Here is a 14481-nt window from a genome sequence, read left to right on the forward strand (position 1 = left end):
CGCTTTCAACGTCCAGTGTCCGTGATCTCTGACGGCGAGGTTTGGAAGGCCGACGACTTTCTCTAGTTCCTTCAGAATTGACTGCTTCTTTTCTTCATTATCATGGCTCTTCTCTGTAATCGGAGAGCTCATGGCCTGCAACGAGAATGCGAAGAAGAAGAAGAAGACGATGATAGCAACTTTGGCTTCCATTTTTAGGCTTTGATCGATCGATGATCTGTACGTTGGAGCTGATTCTGCTGATATTTATGAAGAAAATTTTAGTGAAACGGCTGAAAATTTTTAATGAAGAAAAGCTAACAGTTTGTTTGAACGATGAAACTGAAGATTTAAGAGAGAAATGAATTCAAGTATTTATTGTTTCTTGAGATATAGAGAGAGAGAGAGAGATTATTCAATAACTCCTTAAAATGTTTGCTATCTTTATTATTATTCAAACGTTTATGATGGAAAGTTTTTCATAAATTTTTAATTATAATACAAACGTTTAAATTTTCAATTGAAAAATATTAAATCGATGGTTGAAGGAGTAAATTATAATTATTAATTGAGACATCAAATATATTTTTAATAATGAATTTAAGAATGCTCATATAAGTCATATAATTATATAGTGTACGTGTTAGTATTCATATGACCCTAATAATAAGGTTGTGAAAACTGGACTTGAGTTTCCACCCACGTGCAATCCTAGCCTTTCATTTTATTCATTAAAAAAATATCCTGACCCTTCATTCTATTTTATAATTTAAAAATATCATAAAATTATTAATTTTAATATTTATTATTTATAAGAAATTCTTAACTATTACCCTTACTTTCAATTACAAATCCACCAGTTTCGATTCGACTTCCTTTCATTTTAATTATTATAATTATATTTAATTAATAATTATAATTTTATTCATAAAATTGATGGATTAATGAGTTAACTATGTATTAATTGATAAGCGTAGGTGAATGACTCGCTTCCATTCCAGGATGTCGAGTAACAATAACGAGAAGATATGAAAGGGATGACCGCACAAATGAAGCTCGATCGGCGTCGTTTCGGTCGCTTGTTGATGTTATGATATACTTATTCAGCACTACAATTACTGGCAAAGGTATTTCAATATACATCAGCCATTTCAACTACTTTTGGACGTTCTCGCACCGCAAAGTTCTGTCTATGATAATTGAAAACATTTGTATCATGTAACTTCGTAATTTCTAACTATTTTTTTTCCCGAATTTTTATAGGCATTGCTTTAGCTACAGGCTAATTAAGATTTCGCTTAGGACAACTTTTTAAAGCAATTTTTTTAGTACAAAATTTTTTTGAAATAAAAAGTTTAGTCAAAAAAATTTTGTTCTAAGAAGCCTTTTTTAAAAGCAAGAAAAAAGCTGTCTCAAACGAAGCCTAACAATACTCACCACAAATAGATCATTTAGAATTTTATTTTGCATTCTTTTGACATAATTATTATGGTTGTTAACTTACTAATCATTGAATTATTGAGCTAAGTAGCTAACAGCTCCATGTGATCATTACTTCAGCGCTTTGTTGACAAATTGGAGCTAAAAGATATGAATTTTCTATTGTGATGCAAGCATGTTTTAGAGTTTAGAGAACTTAATGGATTTTTTTTTTTTAGCAATTTTATTTTACTTCAAAAGGTTGGATTTGTGTATTGATAGAATACTAAAAGCAGAGTATGAGTACTATTTTTTAAAATAACTACAAAAAAATATTCATTAGAGCTTCCTTTGAAATAACTTTTTTACTATTTTTTAAAATAATTTTTTAGTACATAAATTTTTAATAGAAATCTATTTTAGAAAGTAGTAAGAAAGTTATCTCAAACGAAGCCTAAGTTACAATGAGAAACTATTGTATGATTTCAGAGATAGAATTAGAAGAATAAGTGATAATGCAATTGGTAATTACTAATGTTGTTTCATAGGAAAATATTCAGATTGTAAAAATCATGAGGCCTAATGCAATTGAAATGATTCTTTTCGCATGAGTTATGGGTTAAAAATGATCTCAACTTTCGAGAATATAACAGAGGTAGTAATCATTTGTAGATCTTAATTTGGATTTGTCTCTCTCATTATAAGAGAGATTCTATCCAAAACTCGCTTTACCAACTCAATTTCTCACATAACAACAATAGATTTTTCTCTTGTATTATTCTTCTGTGGGATATTGTTTAGTTGTCCCCTCTGCAGGCATATGCTTTGTGATAACTGATAAGAACAAGCCATCAATGTAATTGTTCAACTAAGATCTATCTATAGCTCTTTTAGGTTATGCATAGATATATCTAGCTACCTTTATATGGAAATTGTAGATATTATTAGCAATTTAAGTAAACTTACCATCCAATTCTCCTCAACCGGGTTTATAAAATTTTACTAAAGTTCTAACTATCAAAATAAATAAATAATCAATAAGAAGGAAAACATCTTGTTCTTGTTGTCAAGACTTTCAAGAAAGTTGCAAGCAATTGTTGCAGCCACAAAGTTATTTCTCTTTGCGGGAATGAGAACTAACACTACAAGAGAAAACCACAATTTCTTCGGTGCCCTCTAAAAACATGAATCCTATCCCCTAATGGTATTTCTTGATTTGATACAACACCAAACCTTTGAGATAGCACCCAAACATATTATATTTCTCGATCACACCTTTAACAACTAACTCTTCATTCGCTTTACCATGGATGGCATCTTTTTGTAGCGGAAGACAAAAGACCTTTTAAGGTGGACTATTTAACTGATGGATCTTTACATTGATTAGGATTACAACCCACCTACAATAATCAAGAAGGATCCTAGATTTTTATATATCAAATTTAGTTAATAAGTGAAAAATTCATAGTTTGTATAATTAATGTGATTGCTTTATGTACTATGTTTTACCCAAACTCAACATTATGAAGCATACCTATTTATGCGCTATTGATCGATGTCAAATAATTACTTTACCTCATATAAATAATATGGCACGCTTCTTACTTTTAGTTTATATATCAAACTTATTTCATGCTTTTCAACGAGAATAATCTACTTATTTTCTTTCAATGTTATAATTTTGATTTCGACACTTTCAGATTGTTATTTTTCGTTTCTATTGCATCTTAGGAATGAAAATTTTGTTGGCTGTTTGAAGTTCCAATTTGTATCTCACCAGTTTATATGGAACATGAATCTCAACAGTTTACATTACAATGAAGAAAAATTATTTATGTAGTCGAACCCATGTAATGGTAGAAAGGCTTGATGTTATTGTTTGGTATTGTTTTTAGCATTAGTTCATAGTCAAGGTGTTGGCTGCATCTCTCTCTCTCTCTCTCTCTCTCTCTCTCTCTCTCTCTCTCTCTCTCTCTCTCTTACACCAACTATAAATGTCTCTGGCCTTTTTGCCTTCTCCTTTTCTTCCCTATATTATATGTATTTAACAAGCTATATGGGGAGTTGTAATTCTCGGTTAAGGAACTTTTACAATCAATGACATGAATTTTATAGTTTTGGACTCAAATCTCACTAACCTTCAAAATTCTTTATTATGAGATGTATTACTACCCTCAAGTTATGGCCAATTATGTGCATTTTCTTAAATTGTTTGATTTTACCCTTGAATACATGCTACTGCTTGTATGTCATCACGTTTATGATGCCCACACAATTTCCATTGACAATTTTAATGCAACATTTTAGAGGAAATGTTTTTTTGTCGTGCATCTTTTATTTTTAAAAATATATACACGCACCTTATAGTTCTTATATCTAATTTCTGTGCTCTAGCTTTCAACATGAGGATAAATTTTTTGCAAACATTTTAATCAATGGCTTTGTTTTAAGATAACATACATATTCAGCTTTTGAAATGTCTTTTTTGGCTAATTTCTTTTCTTCTATTTAAAGTAACGACATAATCTATAGTTTTTTTAACATCTCTTAATGTGACATGCCAAGCACACGAGTCATATGGGAGCTTATCGAGCATCATGTGCCATCAGACTGAGGAGTTTGTGTGATTCTAAAAGATCAATGTTAAACCGTTGGTTGGTCTCTTTATTTGGAAGTTATCATGGGCATCTTAGCACCTATAATATAACTCGACAAAGAGAATATCTTCTTAAAACTCCTTTTTCAGAATAGTGCTGAGATGGGGATATTCATGTTCATGATCTGGTACTTTTTATTCCGTTTATCGCATTACATTTTGATTTTGTACTAATAATGCTTATAATAAATTTATGGTATTTCTTTGGGGTTCTTGAGATCTCTATAATTATGTATTGTTTGACGATTCTGTCATGCAGTGTTACTATTATTAATGTCTCCTCATTATTTTATTTAAAGTAGATGAGCTTTTGGGCTTTTAACATATCTCAAATCTCTCTTTTTTTATTATTTAGGTTAATGTTTCCTTTGTTTTGTGTTGCATATTTGGTGAATAAAATGTATGAAATTATTCTTGTGTATGAATTTTTTGCTAATATTATTTAAAGAAAAATATATAATTTTTTGCTAATATTATTAATAATTTATAATTAAGTATAGAAATAAATAGTTTTATTTTTATTAAATAAAATATAATTAAAATATTTATTATATGAATTTTTTTTTTATTTTTTTATTCACGTGCATTTAATGCACATGCAATAAAACTATCTAATAAATAGAGAGTGACTGTAACAACACGTCAAACGACACACCTTGCATATCTAGGTTCCCACACGAGGTGGTCTGACCATCATGCGGCTCCTGATTCTCGCATAGGGTGACGAAATAATATTCTACTCAGGGATGAATGCATATCTATTGTGGAGCCTCTATTGTGCATTGGGCGTTGAGGAGTGCATATCATCTTTAGTTCTCTTTCATTGGTATATAAAATTGTTAAAAAAGAAATGAACAAAATTTTTTTTGAGATCTTATAATTTCTATCTCCAATTAATGAAGCTCAAAAAATAAAATATAAGATATTCATCATAATTATGCACATAATATGAAATAAATAAGCAAAATATTATAGCAAAATTATGACACTTTAGACTAAATGATAAGGAAAAAAAATAACGCGTTTATAATACATATATGCAGTTCGTAATATTTCTCTTTCTTAGTTCAATAGTTTTAATAAATTAAAAAAATGAAAAATCAAATATCTCTTAAATTTCCATCATGAAAGCTATCCTCCTAAGTTGAGTTTTCAAGTCATGCTTCACCAAAATCTACAGCCACAAATGCATCTAAATCATTGAAGCCAATTATGTCAACTCTATTTTTTTCATTCACTAGTTCACCTTCACCAACAAATTAGAAATATAAAATAATATTTTATTTTTTATTTTATTAAATGATATATTATTCATATTTTAGTAACTTGTGTAGGCAGAGTGGATGCTATATATGTTTGCTTTTTCAATAATTGGCATTGCATCCTCTTCTTATATCTTAGTTTCTAGCTCCTCTAAATAGATCTAGTGGTGATTCATAATCAAACATCCAAAAATCTATCATTTCAACATAAGTGTAGTCCAAAGAATTATTTCTTCTTTTCTTAAGTTGAAATATAAAAAATGAAATAATAACTTTAGTGATATTTGTTCATATATATTGTATGATATATTGATATACATATTATTATGTTATAATAAGATTATACATATTTTTAAAATTTAGATTATACGAATATATACTAGGTCGTTCAGTCGTTAATGTTCCAAATGATTGCATCTCTTTGAGTGAATTTCTTCAAAATACTCCAAATTCTTTTGCAAGTGGATAATGATGGTGTTTGGCTTATAATTCTTATAGTCATTTTCTGCAAGTTGGAAGCACTTGATCCAAACATCTTTCGCAACTCATTTACATAATGTGTTATTAGAGACCTTATTAAATATTCATATATGATAACAATGGTTTAAGCAATGACATTGAAATAATAATTACATATTACATTTCTTTTGTCATCATTAGAGCAATTGACTTTCTAAAATTTTCTTAAGCAATCACGAAATAATTTAAGCTTATTCATTTCAAGTGTGAGCTTAGGACAAATGTTATTATTTCCAAGCAGTTCAATAAAGTCTTGTATAATTTCTAGCTTGTGATAGTAATTGATCTCCTTATCAAACTGAAATTAAGGATTCAAAAGCATTGCTGCATAGATGTCATGCCTCAATTGAGTATCCCATCTTTTTTTAACTATACTGGTAAATGGTTTATATAATCTTTTATTTTTTCTAAATATAGCTTTGATTGTCTTTTGTGCCTTATATATTCTGTCATATAGATATCCAAGCGAAGATTTCTCATCTGAGTTAATAATATGCAACAACCTGATCAAAGAGCCTGTAATCTTTGAAATTGTCAGACAATCATTCTAAAACTTTAAATCTAATATTATTGCAACTGTTTTTTTTTTTTTTTTTTTTCCTTACAAGTTTTGGATGTTTTTGAATATGTAAAAAACTTGCTAGTTATTAATGCTTGGAGGTCATGTTTATGCTCACAAACATTCTTCAAAGTTATGAATTGTTACAAATCATGTGGCTCCTAGACATACATTCTCCTTCCAACCTGGCCTTTTCCTATAAAAGAATTTCTATGTGATATTGAAATTTGAGGCTACTTTAGCTATTTTGACTGCATGTGATTGTAGAAATATTATGTTTAATAATAATTAAGGTAAGGTGGTGATTTTTTATTTTACTGTGCTACATATTTTTGATGGATTTTCAACGGAAAAACTACTAGAAAGCACAATAAGACGAGTTATAAACACATTTCTAGTGAGCAATGCTCACTAAAATTTTTTGCATAATTTTTGGCAAACTTGTTCATCAACAATTACGCTGGTTTAATAGTCGGACACTTCCACCGCTATTACTAGCTAGCAGAATTATCGGTGAATTAATTGTTGAAAACTTTTGTAGAAAAATCTGCTGGTAATTTGACTCAAAGCACGTCATTTTTAGTATATAGTTCTTTTTTTTTTGGGTAAATTTGAGGCATCAGCCCAATTTATAAGTAAAAAACGGTTACAAAAAAGAGATCAAATGCTAAACAAAAAAAGCATTTGACAAAACCCTATCAGCTGACGCTGCTTAAACAAGGAAAACCTATAAAAGGAGAAATGGTTACAATAAAAGCAAGAGCAGAAATTAAACATCTGAAAATATTGAACTTAAAAGCCAGAAGGCTTCTGAAAATATTGAACTTAAAGCCAGAAGGCTAAAGGACTCAGAGCAATCATCAAAGTGAACACCCGGACAAAATTCCCCTGGTTGCCAAATAGAAAGCTGCAGAATCTGACCGTCCGAGGGGGTAAAAGATTGATTGCGATCATCATTGTCCTTCAAAAATATCAACCAACCCCTGATTGCAAGGGTCTGCCGTCCAAGGGGCACCCAGATACCTTTCACAGCACAAAAGGCAGAGATCAAGTGAGTGCAACCTGTAATTGTTGAAAGCATTTTCTCTTAACAGATTTGAGCCAAACCTCTCTTTTGATCTTAAAAATGATAGTATCTATGCTGTCATTAATGTTGCCAAACAATCTATCATTCCTAGCTTTCCATAGGAAGTAAACAACAGTAGATGTGGTAAGATACAGAAAGTTTCTCATATTACTGTCAGCATCCAGCTCCCCAATATCATTGAAAACTTGCCACATGTTAGGTCTAAGCAACATATAACTCATTCTCGGCAAGAGTCTTATAAGAATCATAAAAGAAAAATCACATTCAAAGAGAAGATGATTTTGAGTTTCAGAGTGAGAATTACAGAAAACACATTTAGACTCAACCATGATTCCTCTAACAGCAAGTGCCTGAGCAGTTTTCAAGCCATTCTTACAAGCAATCCAGGAGTATAAAGAGAAGCGAAGAGCATAATGTTTGTGCCAGACGGATTTATGCCAAGGCACAATCTCATAATCTTCAAAATAATGCCTATAGAAGGTGCTGAAAGAGGGCTTAGAAGTTTTAGACCAGCAGCAATCATCAGAAGTATTAGAAATGGGAATGGATTTAATCAAATCAGCTAAGTGCGTAGGTAACAGAGAATCCAGATTCCAAACACCATTATCAGTAAGACTGCACACACCCAACTTAGAATTTGCTTTAGTAATCATGAAGTTGAGATTAGATTGGTCCAGTTTCTCCGCCACAGTTTGCCCATAGCACCAAGGGTCCCAGAAAAATGAAAGGTTGCTGCAGGTAATGATTTTGAAGTTTAAAGAGTGCATCAGGCTTTTGGCAACATCACATAAAACCTTCCAACAAATAGAACTTTTAGTAATGCTAGTATTCCAAAAAGTCCCATATTTTTCTTTCCACCACCTAAAGAGGTAACTTTTGGAGTTATAAAACCGCCAGACAACAGTACAGCCACAAGCATAATAAAGGGACTCGATGGAAGGAACACCAAGACCCCCATAGATTTTAGGTTTGCAAGTCTCCTTCCAAGATATCATGTGCAGTTTCCTTTTGTTAATGTCCCCATAGTATAAAAATCTAGAACATAGACTTTTGATCTTGTTGATGCAAGTTTTAGGGATCAAAGTCCCACGGACCCAATAGAGTAAGATGTTGTTAATAGTATAATTGAGGAACTGAAGCCTACCAACCATAGATAAAGTCCGAGCTTTCCAACCATCTAAAGAAACAGAAATATTATGCAAGAGAGGCTGATAATCACCAATTTTCAGCTTCTTAGTAAAGATTGGAATACCCAGATACTTAATAGGATTAGTGGAAGGAGCAATATTTAAAATATTACCAATAGCTTGCTCATCAAAACAATTCTTAGAAAAAAGAATTGTACTCTTGCCACTATTCACCTTCAAGCCAGAGCAACTGGCAAAAGAAGAAAGGATATTATTCAGGCAATGAGCATTGACCTGATTAGCTTTAGCAAACACCAAAAGGTCATCAGCATAGAGTAGATGAGAGATGGAGATGTTACCAGCTTCCATATGACAGAAATAATGATTAAAACTTGCATCAACAAAATAAGAAGATAAACTGTCCATGGCAATACAGAAAAGGTAAGGGGAGAGAGGGCAACCTTGCCTAAGACCAGAGGAGGAATGAAAATATCCCTCAAGAGCTCCATTGATAGAAACAGAGAAGTGAACGTCAGAAATGCAGCCATAAATCCAAGAAACAAATGTTTGAGGAAAACCTTTGGCAATCATGCAATCAATTAAGAATTCTCTAGAAACCGTATCAAAAGCCTTGTGGATGTCAAATTTTGCACAGAAAAATGGCTGATTTTTGTTGTTGTTGAAATCCTTGAGCAATTCAGCAGCCAAAAGAATATTATCAGAAATGATTCTGTCTTTAATGAAACCAGCTTGAGTGGGGTGGATGATCAAAGGCATAACATCTTTCATACGATTAGCTAGGATCTTAGCAATGATTTTATAGAAAGTGTTGCAGAGAGAGATCGGTCTGTAGTCAGTAATGTCTTGAGCATGAGGCCTTTTGGGAATGAGCGCAATGGCAGTTGCTTTAACATGCTTAGGTAAAGAACCAGTGGAGAAGAAAGATAGAACAACCACACAGAGCTATTGACTAATGGTATTCCAGGATGCTTTATAGAATTCGAAGGTGTAGCCGTCGGGCCCAGGAGTAGAGCAGCTAGGAGAAGAGAAAATGACAGCCTTAATTTCCTCCACTGTGATCGGGGAAATCATATTAGTAATGCTATCAGGAGGAAGCTTAAGATGAATGGGAGCATTCCAAAAGGTGGTGGAGGACGTTGGCAGGGGAGTGTTGAAAAGTTTTTGGAAGTAATTGACAATGGCATTACTGATATCAGCTTTGGAAGCAAAGGTCCCCTCCTCAGTCGTGATACTTCTAATCACGTTGGAATTGTGTCTGACATTGATCCTAGAGTAGAGAAACTTAAGATCATCCTCCCCATTACTCATCCATTTTGCCTTTGCTCTTTGAAAGAGCCACCTAGTCCAGTTAGAATTTTTAGCAGCAAGCTTACAGCTGATTTCCTTAAGTGCCAAATTAGAATCATGATCAAGTGGAGAGGCCTGAATTTGACAAAGAAGAGAATGTTGAATGGTAGTAAGATCAGAAATTTCCTGCTGAAGAATGTTGGAAGAGACCCAGTCTTTAGATTTGATGCTAATCTTGAGAGTTTTGAGCTTCTGGTAGAAAGCATGGATAGGACTGCTATGGAATCTTTGAGAGAAGACCTATATAAGGGAATCCCAGAATTCTGGCTTAGAAAGCCAGTAATTTTTGAAGAGAAAGCGGTGCTTCATATGATAGACATGATCATTGAGAAGAATAATGGGGGAGTGATCAGAAATCTGCGGGTCATCCACCATGTAGTAAGAGTTAGGAAAACTACTTAACCAACTGTCATTTACCAATATCCGATCAAGTTTAATATGTATAGGGTTGTCAATCCTAAGGTTAAACCAAGTGAAGTAATGACCAACAGAGGAAAGGTCATGCACAACAATATTAAAAATCAAATTATTGAAATTTAAAACTTTGCAATTGGAAAGTTTAGAGCCACCAGCTTTCTCATTTTGAGATCTGCAACAATTGAAATCACCTAAAATAATCCATGGGCCAGTGTACCCAATAGCAATGTCTTGCAGATCCTTCCACAGGGCAAGCCTCTCATCCATGTTGTTTGCGGCATAAACAACCGAAACCCGATAAATTTCAGAATTACCAGAAAAAATAGAGTCATGAATTAACTGACTAGATGTAAAAAGGGGAATAAAATTCACAGTTGCGGTGTTCCATTTTATCCAAATACGTCCTGGAGAAGCATAGTCAAAATTGTTATAAGAGCCTTCAGTGTTGAAAACAGAATGGGAAATGTTGAACCAGGGATTGTGTGGGGAATGGTTGGTGATTCTAGTTTCCAAGAGAAAAATCAAATCAAGATTGAATTTTTTAACAAGGTTTTTGCAGCAGAGAGCTTTGTCAGGGCTATTAAACCCACGGGTATTCCAGGAAGCCAAGAGAGGGAGCCTGGTCATTGGGATTTGGACGTGGGGGTGGTGGCCTTTTTGGCCGATTTTGCTCTTGTGGCTTTGCACACATTAGGTTGGCTGTTGTATGAGGAAGCCTTGGACGCAATGTAAGTGTCAGGAGGTTTGTCCCTAAGGCCGTTCTCAGAAGAAGAAAGAGAAACAGACAGCAGATTTGAATTATCGGGATGAGAGTCTTGGTTGGAAAGGGCATCAAATTTGTTTTTAGTAGAGACAGGTATGGTGGTCTGGGTTGAAGATGTAGGATTGTTGGTGGTAATGGGCTGATGAGAGTGGTTGAAATCCTCATAGGGGGAGTTGAGGTTGGGTAACAGGGTGGTAGCTGCAACAGCCGAGGAAGGGGGTTCTGTTGTAGGAGGAATAGTAAGGAGTGGAGGTTGAGCTGGTTGGTTGGCCAGAAAAGGTGGAGGTTTGGGAATGGTAAGTCGAGTTGGGATATTCCTAGGCTTGCGACTGGAGCTTCTACCGCGATTAGTAGAAGGCTCAGAAGTTTTGGGATTTGGGTTCTTGGGGCAAGAATTCGGTGCACGCATGATAGAATTGCAGAAAGTGCAATGAGAGGGCTTCCAGTCATACTGCACATGAAGGGGGAAGGTTTTATTCTCGACGGTATAGTAGATAACATCCGGCAAAGGGGATGAACTACATACCTGAACGCAAACCCTGGCGAATGTCATCCTTGTTTTAGCCGCAGTGAGAGCATCAACAGCTAAAGGGATCCCCACACAACTCGCAATCCGCGAAATACCTTCAGTTGTCCAACATGAAAGCGGAAATTTTTTTATCTTAATCCAGAGTGGAATAGATGGGAACTCTTCGCGAACAGGGACAAACTCCGGAGTCCACTTTTGAAGAATAAAGGGTTTGCCAAAGAAGAACCATGGCCCCCCCGACCATGCCATGTCATAGTCTTCACGGTTGTTGAACTTGAGGAGGAAGAAGCCTTCATCGAGAGTGAGTAAGGAGAGGGATCCTTTCAGACTCCAAGTTTTTTTGATCGTAGATAGAAGAGCTTCATAGTATGGCTGTCTACCGATCAAATAGCCGACTAAAGAGAGAGCCCACTCAGTCGAACCAGCGTTGAACTGTGCCGGAGTGAAATGAGCGGTAGCATTTTCAGTGGGAAAGTGGCTTATCGAAGAGGTAAACTCATTCGATACCAGAGGCTGCACAGCGAAAAGGTTCTTCCAATCTCCAGAGAGAGGCATAGAAGAAGAAGAGGGTAGGTTAAGCGGGGGCGAGGAGGTGGAGGACATCCCGGAGGAGATGAGGCGGTGGTGGCCAGAGAATCGCAAAAAGGAGCAAAACCCTAGCAGAGGAAAAACCCTAAAAATAAAGTTTTTTTAATTGGTGCTTTTTTTTCGTATATAGTGCTAGTAAATAATGCTTGGAGGTCATATCTATGCTCACAAACATTCTTCAAAGTTATGAATTGTTACAAATCATGTGGCTCCTAGACATACATTCTCCTTCCAACCTGGCCTTTTCCTATAAAAGAATTTCTATGCGATATTAAAATTTGAAGCTACTTTAGCTATTTTGACTGCATGTGATTATAGAAATATTATGTTTAATAATAATAAAGTTAAGGTGGTGATTTTTTATTTTAATGTGCTACATATTTATGATGGATTTTCAACGGAAAAACTACTAGAAAGTACAATACGACGAGTTATAAACACGTTTCTAGTGGGTTTAGGATTTAGGGTAAAGCTATTTTATGATGTATTTAGCATATTTTTCAGCGCATATGGCCGCCAAAAATAAGTATTTTTTCTATAGTGAATGCTTACATTATTCAATCTGTGTCATACATATTTATTTATCATAAAAATACTTAAAAATACAACTTTACAATTATTAACATTTAATTATTCCGTTGCTAAAAGAACAAATTTGCATAAACAATTTTTTAGCTTAATTTTGGTTTAATTTCAGCTTGTTTAGTTGTTTCTTAATTTGTTGATTAGATAGTTTGTTTGATTTGATCCTCATAGTTATGTTGTTTAGGGTAAGAGACTAAGAGTTTGTTTGTGCTAATTTTCTCACTTTTTTTTAGACATCATTCATAAATTGATTTGATTATTATTTTCTTATTGCTTTCCTCACTGCAATTTCATATCCAACTTTATAAAAATTTGTAACCGTTTCAAACAAATCCTATATTTTAAGAAGCACTATTTATAACTTTTATCATTACTTTGGAAAGAGCTATCTTTACATAAATATATTATATCATAATATTCTTAATTATATTACTTAGCCTATTTTTTTATTTTAAATTCGACTGAAATAAACCTTCTGAGCAATTTGGGGAGAGAAAATTCGTGTAAGGATATTTTGATGCAAAATATATTGTGATAATCTTCAATGGCGATCAATTTGCAATGTGATTTTAGTTATATATAATATCCTGAACTGCACAAATTCTAGCATAATCAGATTGATAGTCCATCAAAATATTTTTGCAACTATTTTAGTTGTAAAAAAATTTATTTTGATCATGAATTTAAATATGCATATATTAAATAAATGAAAATTAAAGTTTAATTTCAAATCATATACATTATTATTATTATTATTATCAAAGGTGTTCAAATTTCAAATGAATTTATTTATCAGAAAGTATCATTATTGCAACTCCTCAATCGTTCAAACTTGATACAAATTTGGATAAAACTATTAATTAATTAATTGTATTAAAATTAATTAATTAATTGTATTAAAATTAATTAATTAATTGTATTAAAATTAATTAATTAATTAGGTCTGTGAATGAAAGTGGGCCCCATTAATTTATAGTTGGAATTGGAGGCATTTCTCGTAGAACTCCCAGCCACATTCAAATCGGTAGACCACGGCGCCTACCAGTGCGGCCGGTGCACGCGCTTCGCAGGTGGGCCAGAATCTCTTGTAACATTTGTAGACCGGGTTCTTGAACCCTCCAGATAGTTTCCCTTTCTCCAAATCTCTCAGGTAGTTAAACAAGTAAGCGAAGGACGTCATCCAGTCCGTAAATGACCTGTCAAGAATTAAATAATATAGACCATTAAGGGTGATTTTTTGTTATAAAAAAAAAATTTGATAAAAAATGTCACCCTCGATAAATTATTCTATACGGACGACGAATGCCGTCCAGAGATCAATCAGAATACGCCACGTCACCTCCGCTCGGTACTACTGACATGACTCATTCTGATTGGTCTTCGGACGATGAACTACGTTCGGCGCCCGCACAGAATAATTTCTCCAGAGCCTCAATCTTTATGAATGACCAAAATGATCCTCGATTGTTTAAAATCCACATTTTAATCTCTTTATTTTTAAATAAAAAGACTAATTTAATCAATATTTTAAGAGTAAAGTGACTGATTTAGTTTTTTATATAATCCGATACTATTTTGATTTTTTAGAAAAAAATAGGAGACCAATTTGATCTTTTTCTATTT

Source organism: Dendrobium catenatum, unplaced genomic scaffold (assembly GCF_001605985.2).
Source record: "Dendrobium catenatum unplaced genomic scaffold, ASM160598v2 fragScaff_scaffold_716, whole genome shotgun sequence".
Taxonomy (NCBI): Eukaryota; Viridiplantae; Streptophyta; class Magnoliopsida; order Asparagales; family Orchidaceae; genus Dendrobium; species Dendrobium catenatum.